The sequence below is a fragment of the Apium graveolens genome, chromosome 9, assembly GCF_009905375.1.
Source record: "Apium graveolens cultivar Ventura chromosome 9, ASM990537v1, whole genome shotgun sequence".
Lineage (NCBI taxonomy): Eukaryota > Viridiplantae > Streptophyta > Magnoliopsida > Apiales > Apiaceae > Apium > Apium graveolens.
In genome coordinates, this window is record NC_133655.1 from 251,773,999 (window position 1) to 251,782,189 (window position 8,191).

Consider the following 8,191-nt stretch of genomic DNA (forward strand, 5'->3'; position numbering starts at 1 on the left):
AACAAAACACCATCCATTCGCTCCTATCAAGTCATGGACGAATGGATTAGGTGAAAACACATTTGCATAAGTGTAACACACTCTGTCTAGCCATTCTGAACCCTATGATACTATAACTCATGGTGAAAGCCTTGGATTCACAAGATCAAGGATGTTCGCTTTGAGTTTAACAAAAACACCACCATGCATGGTCAATGTAATAACCCCAATTTTTGGAATTTTTGAAACACTGATGAATAGTAACTTTTTGCTGATGATGCTGATTAAGGAAAATTATCAGACCACGCTATATAGGAGTACTGTTATGGAAATTCTAAGATCATACTAGTATTCCATAAAGTAAATGAGTGTATGTAAGATCTTTAGAATCAAATTCGAACACTTTGATTTTTCCCGAAAATCCACCAATACCGAAAGAATTTAGTATAAGGTAACATGATTTAAAGGATTTAAATTCAAGGATTATAAGAGAGGATCATAAAAGGAATATAAAAGATTGTAAAAGGTTTAGGGGCACCCAAGTAATGAGATCCCCGGTATGATCCTTTAAACGATCAACGTGAACGAGAGTTAAGTGAACCGTAAAATAAATAAACGACCAAGGAACAAGTACATACAAGTAGAATGGTAGGAAGCTTCCAAGAGAGCTAAAATATGTGGTTAAAAGAGAAGGTGACATCATCACACCATAGATTTGGATATGTGGCATGGAAGTGATGTCATCTACGTGATGCAAGCATTTTATGTTAGTCCCTTAACAATATAGCAAGAATTACAGAAGGGGGGTTGAATGGAATTCTTGAACCTTTTTCTTGAAATAAAAATGTTCAAACTCAGATATATATATATATATAAGTGTATTTTAGCATAATGCGGAATAAGAACTTACGTGAATCAAGACACAAGTAATTAAAAATGAGAGTCTTTAAAAACTTTCTGGTGGATTTAAACAATTCCACCAGAGATATAAATATTATATCAAGAGAACTCTGTGTAAAGAACACAGCTACTTTACAAATGTTGAACTACTGAGAATACAGAGAAATGCTAAGAATCCTGCTTACAAATGTTTCTCTATATTTGTATCTCAGATCTTAGTTTCTATTTGCTACTTCTTGGTTTATATATTACCAAGATTACAATGTCAAAAGATAGGATCATTATAAAAACTATCAGTTTTTATGCTTTGCTACTTTGTTCTCTATTACCCAGTTAATAGGCTTCCTCATTCCTTTTTGCATACATCTCGATGCATGTGACCAGTTGTCACTGTCAACTGATGTTTGAATTCTTTATCCGTTAGGTTCATAATCATCCGTCGAGTTAATGATCATCCGTTGGATTGTTGATCATCCGTCTGGTGCTTTGTAGATTATCCGTCGGGTAGCAATCAGGCACTTGACTTCATTTCACTTATGCAGAATTACAAGACATCATCTATGTACAATTAATCAACCTATTTTGCATATCTAGTTAAAGTCAACATGACTCATATGCTACTACAGAATCTATACAAAGGTGTATGTAGAAATGTCCTACAGACTTATTATTACATAAGCTACTCACTCGATGGATAATAAGTCATCATCCATCGGGACTGTAATGAGTTATCCGTCGGACTATAATTCTTATCCGTCGAGTGCTACATTATTTCACTAAGTAAAATCTACTTGGGTGTTTTGTTTATGTCATCATCAAGTACACAACATATGCACAACAATCTCCCCCAATTTATATCTACTGGAATTGTAGCCATAAATTAAGAGATACTTGATGATAACAAAACATCCTAAACATACAGCTTTAAAGAAAAGTAGATAATACTGAAAGTGCTTCAAATAATCAAAATGTACAAAGTTTTGGCTCACAGTCATTTCAAGATGCTCCTCTAGCCTGAGCAGATTTTTCTAGTTTCTTGAAGGTCTGGATCTTCTTCCAAGCTTTCTGTTATTTTCATCAATCTGATTTTGGAGCTGCCTGTGGAATTCCAGTTCATGAAATTCTGAGAGATTTAGCTTTCCTTGAATTTCCAAGAGAGTCTCATTGCTAGATATGCTCAATTGGTCTTCTAATCTGAAGAATCTTCTCACACCTTTATCATCCATGAACTCCATCAGCTAGTAGGGCCTTAGATACACTCTTCTCCATGTGTATGGGATGATTAGAGTTTTTGAGAGTGCATCTTTAGCTCTAACACTCCTTAGTTCTTCAATATTCTTCAATACTAGTCTTCTTGCAGTGACATTGAATCCAAAGTTCTTCTTGAAGGATGAATAAACTTTATTCAGTACAGCTTGGCTCTCTTGAAGAATTATGTGAAGTGGTCATTCAATCTCCCTTCCTCATTTGTACTTGAACACTAACCTTTCAGGTAGGTTTCTGTATGCATCAATTCCCCTCACTTCATCCAGTTCATCCAGATAGAGGTTTAGATCAGAAAATTCTTTAATGTCACACAAGTACAAGTAGTCTCCCTTATTTGCTTTGGGCTGAGCTTTAATTACAGATTTGGATTTCAGAGGTGACAACTTCACTTTCTTGACTGCCCTTGACTTTGTTCTTTTTGGCTTGCTAAGGATTGGTAGGCTGAGGTCAGGAATTGGTATGTTATCCCATTATATTGGCTCATCCTTGGGCACAATAGGTTCACCATGAATATTCCTGTAGGGATCCACCACCCTTATATCTTCAAATACCACAGAAGGCTTTGATGCTTGAGTTGTAGCTGGTGTGGGTTTCTTAGGAAATTGATCTTCTAATTCCTTGTCAACAATATCCAGTTTCCTTTTTGTTCTTTTAGCCAATTCTTTCTTTCTTGGAGATTTCTTCTATTCTTCAACTTGCTTCCTTGATTCAGTAGCTGCAGATGGTTGGGAGGGAATTTGTTGAGATGAATTCACAGCCTGTAGCTTGGCCAAGATAGCAATCCGTTCTTTCTTTTGTTTAGCTTTCTTTGCATCTAGAGTAGCTTGCTTCTTTCCTGCTTCAATCTTGCTTTTTCTTCTCTCTTTGCTTGAGCAAATTGTGGATGTCCAGCTACCACACAAATTTCCTTTCCATTTCTGAATATCTTAGCAATTCTTTTTTTTAAAGCTGAATCAGCTGGATCTTTATAGAAGGCAATTGATCTTGACAGAAGCTTCTTCTCATCAGGCTTGGGTGTCTCATACACTGTGTCCAAGGGGTTCTTCAAGGATGATTTTGAGTAGTTTGCCCTTGGTTTAAGAATCATTTCAGCCTTTGGAGACTTGATGCAGGAAGATTGTCCTCTTTCCAGATAGTTCATGCTCATCTCATTCACACTGATTTGCTTGACTTAAGAGTGATGGATGGATGACTTTACTGGCTCCTTGACAAGTTCAAACTTTTTATGTATCTCCTCATCAATCTTCTTCCAGTTGACCAAACTCAATTGTTCTTTTTCAACAACTTTCAAGTTAGCTGTTGCTGCTTGAATCAGATCTATATCATTTGTAACTGGTGGCTTTGAGAAAGTAATTGAAGGCACAATTATTTTATTGATCTGTATCTGAAGTTTCTCCCCCTCACTTGGTCCTTTCTCCCCCTTTTTGTTATCATCAAGTTGAGGGGTAAGCCTTGTGCTTTAGCCAATTGCATTAGTAGGTTGGTCTGAGACTGTTGATTTTGAAGAATGGTGACCACAGAGTTTTCAATAGCTTGAACTTTGTCCTCCAATTTGGTCAGCTTCTTTTTAGCATCAAATTCTCTTCTCAGTCTCAGTAGCAGATCTTGCATGGTACCATAGGGCATGATAGAATCCAGCTTCTCAGAATTGTAGGTCTTCAAGTCAGCTATATTCTTTTTAAGCTCATCCACACTTAGATTATGTCTTAATTGTTGCAGCTTCATGAGATGTAGATAATCTAGGTGGGCTTGAAGAATAGCCTTGGTACCAGTATTTGAGGTGTTCAGAATGGCCTTTTGGATAGACATGTTTGACTAAGGATACATTGAATTGTCCTGGTGTAGACTCCTTTGTCAATGCCCATTCAGGTAGATCTGAAATAGAACTTGGGCCTTCATCTCCCCCTAAGTTCATGCTTCCATTAAATGAAACAAAGTCATCATCATTAGAATTTACTCCAAATTCTTCAGATGGCTCACCAGCTGTAGAAGGCATTAAATTGACAGCAGCTTTATCCCTTTGTAGAGATTCTGAAGTATGTACTAGATTTAAAGTCTTCTCTGCCTCCTCATTGCCCTGAGCAGCCAACAGTTGATAGGCTGACACAGGATGAGTAAAAGTGTCAGCATCCAAGGAAATGTTATCAATTACAGCTTTGTAATGTTGCTGAAATTGTCTTTCCTTTTTAGCATCATCCACAATCATTGACTCATGAGCAATGGCTGGCTCCACCCTTATACCCTCTGTACCTGCTTTTCTCTCATGTTCTCTCTTTTGTTACATCAGGGTCTCACCATGGCTCCCCACCCTCACACCCTCACCTTCACCTACTAAGGTGGGACTCCTCTCACTCCCTTTTTCCAATCCTGAAGAAATGGATTGCAGATTTTTACTCATTTCCTCTCCTTTTGCCTGGGAGCAACCCAGCCTCTCACTCAAAACACTCTCCTCTCTCAATCCTAAGAGTGACTGTACAACCACTAAATCTTCTGCACTTGAAATAATTGAAGTTTGAAGCTGTGCAGAGATACTCGACGGATGAGTGATATCCATCGAGTGAGTGGTAATGCTATCCGACGGATAACTACTGTTAGGCTTATCCGTTGGGATACAATCACTACTCGACGGATGAGCAATATCCATCGAGAGAATAGAAATGAATGAGTTGGGAAGAGAAACTATTGTTGACTCTGTGCTGATTGAAGATATTTTGGGCACAGATGTCACAATAGTTTCTGAAAGAATTGGCAAGTGAGCCAATAAATCTTCTAAAAGATGATGCTCACTTGCACTAGATTTTGGCTTCCCCAACAGAGTTAAAGAAGGGGAATCAGGAATTGATGTGTTTATCATATCCACATCCAGAGAGTTTGTTGGTGAGTATGGTGTATGAGGTGCTTCTATAACTAGAGATTTTGGTTGTGACTCCACATTTATTGGAGCCACATCAAACTGAACTTGGGAAGGTGCAGTGACTGTGTCTTTAGCACCAGTTTGCACATTGTATGTACCCTGTGCATCCCCAGAGGTTTTAGATTTCTTCTTTCTTGTATAAGTTTGGGGTGAGCTTGTGTCCCTAACCCTCTTGGCCTGTGCTCTTGGTTGAGAGCTTTGTTCAATAACTACATCCTTTTGGGAGGATGCAGCTAGAAGTGAGCTTTTATCCTTTTTAAGTTGGAAAACTGCAGTGTGGCTAGGCTGGGATTCACTCAACTCTCCAACCTTATTCTTGGGGTTTCTTTGTAATATCCGGGATATAACGTGTAATTATTTTTACTATTAAATAATTAATATGTGTGTTCAGTATCTATTCTGTGAGTTAATTGTTAAGTGATATATGTACTTGAATATTCAAAAATAATATTAATTGAGTATTTTAATTTTTATATGTCCAAAATAAAATATAGATAATTTCATATCTTCCTAATTATTTTTATGTTGATTTATAGATTTATAAGAATCATATGAAATTTTTAAAATCTTTTTCCGGGTAATTAAAATTTATTTTATAAAAACGGGAACCAACCGACGTCAACCGTTGTTACGTTTTTGGAACCCGAAACTCTTCCGAGAACTCCTTCCTAACCTAATTGTAATATTCCGAGCATTTTCCATGTTTCGACTTTTTCGATCCGGCTACGGTTTGTCCTGCGGGTCCCGGCACAACATTTTCGATACAATATTCGTTTCGGTAAATTAATAAAACCCGTACTTTCGATAAACGGGAGTTTTTTTTTATTAAACTATCCCAATTATCACTTCGTAGTACGTGTAAGTGGGTGCTGGAGACCAAGACCGCAGTACAAGCTGTACTGATTTGGATAATTATCCCAAAAACCGATACCGTTTGGATCAGTTTTTATAAATAAACGTACCATTTTATATCCGGAATGATCCCAACGGGATACTAATTTTCCGTATTATAATAGCCTTTTACCGTATTTTATTTCGTATAAAAATCATTTGCAGACAGATAATTATATAATTTTACAGAGAAAAATCTTATATTCATAAACTGTTCTCAAGAATCAAACAGCAAAACGAAGGCGTTACCGATCTCTGTTTCAAAGCTTGAGTAACCAAAACGAAGGATTTGAGGTGTTCTATCAGATTCTGAGCTTTGTTTCACTGCAGAATCAAAGGTTTAATTTCTAAAAAATTATTTATTTTCGAATTTATTTTATTAAAAATATGAATTTTTGTTCGGATGATTGTTTGTATGATTTGATGATTGCATGTTGTAGAGCTTGTTTTCCTGATGATTTTCATATGTCATACGTCTGATTTGAGTTCAATAACATGTTCAAATTTGAGTTTGATTTTCGAATTTTAAAATTAGGGTTTATAACCCGTATGAATGTTCTTAATTGAAATTTGGGGTTTCTTATTCTGTGATAGATTGATATTGTGTTATAGTGGGTTGTGTTCTTTGTGAAATTAGCAATCCAGTCGTATAAGTTTCATGAACCAACGAGGTCTGTATAGAAGGGAGTTGTGTTTTGAATATTTTCGATGTTCGCCGGAAACTGGCGATGTTCTTGGCCAATTTTCGGCCAAAACAGGAATGATTATAATGATTTGATTGCATGAATATGTTCCTGGTGAGGTGTAGTTGTGATCTGGACAGTTTGGGTGGCCTGAGGTGGCTGGGATCGTGTTCTCCGGCCACACTCCGGCGAAGTCGACGACGGGGTTGGTAAAATTGCAAACAGGCCCCTGTAGTTTTAAAAACGATGCAGTTAGGTCCCTGAAGTTTCCAGACTTTGCAAAAATAGGATTCCTGTTTTAAAAATTTTTAAAATCATATTTCCTATTTATTTTTATATAAAAATTCGTTTTTAATCTCTGAAAATTCTAAAAATTATTATTTTAATTCCGAAAATTATTTTTATAATTCACAAATAAATCTGAATTAATTAGTTAATTAATTTCAGTTAATTTTTAATTGATTAATTAGTCAATTAATTCAAAAATAATTGATTAATTGATTTAATTAATTATTAATTGATTTTTAATTAATTATTTAATTAGATTTAATTATTAAAAATGATTTAAAAATTCTAAAAAATAGTTTCGAGCTCTAAAATATTATTCTAAATTATTTCAAGGCTCGATAATTATTCTAACATTGTTTCGGAGCCAGAATTGGCCAACCGAACCCTGTTTATTAACCCGAAATTGATCCAACGACCCCGTTTTAATTCCGAAAAATGTTTTAAAAATTATTTTAAATACCCGAAAGCACATTTATGACCCGAGACTTCTTTATAAATGATATGTCATTGATTACGTGATGTATTATGTGTTATACGTGACCTGTTGTTTGACTATCGGTCTATATATTCGGTGTTTACTTCGTTATTGCATAGATTTCAATCCGTAATCGGATTTGGATAAAACGAAGGGTAGATAGAAGTGTGTGTTGAATAGAACTCTATGAGTTGATGATTGATAGATGCTTATGATATGTGAGCAGAAAAGGTAAGACGTAGGAAAGGAAAATAGATAGTTGAAGAGTAAGACGGTTGTGATTGGAAGTCAGTGCAGAGTAGTAAGCTAATACCAGGCAAGTGTTCTGAACTTTCTCGAGATATTGTAATTCTTGATAGTCTTGTTGACATTACAAGTGCTTTGAAGCACGGAAACCTAAACCCTGATTTCAGTTATTGTTCTTGAGCTATGAACCATATTCTTTCTAAGCCATTGATTATTGTAAACCCAAACTCGAACCTCAAGTATACGATACTATTCCATAAATACATGCAAACAAAATCCCAAACACTGAACTGAATTACTTGTACATTCAACCATTGTATCCTATGCTTTGAGAGCCCAAATCTTTGAAATCCTGAAATATTGATTCTTTTGTTATCCAATTCTTTCATTACCCAGCATTCAAGCTTTTAAACTACTTTATTGATCCTGACAAAGATTGAAAACCTTTCATTGTTAAATACTCATTGTTGTTAATGATTTTGGTTATTGTTTATTATTGCATATTCTGTTATTATGTTAGAATTGGAGTGTTTTTATAAAATTGTGGAC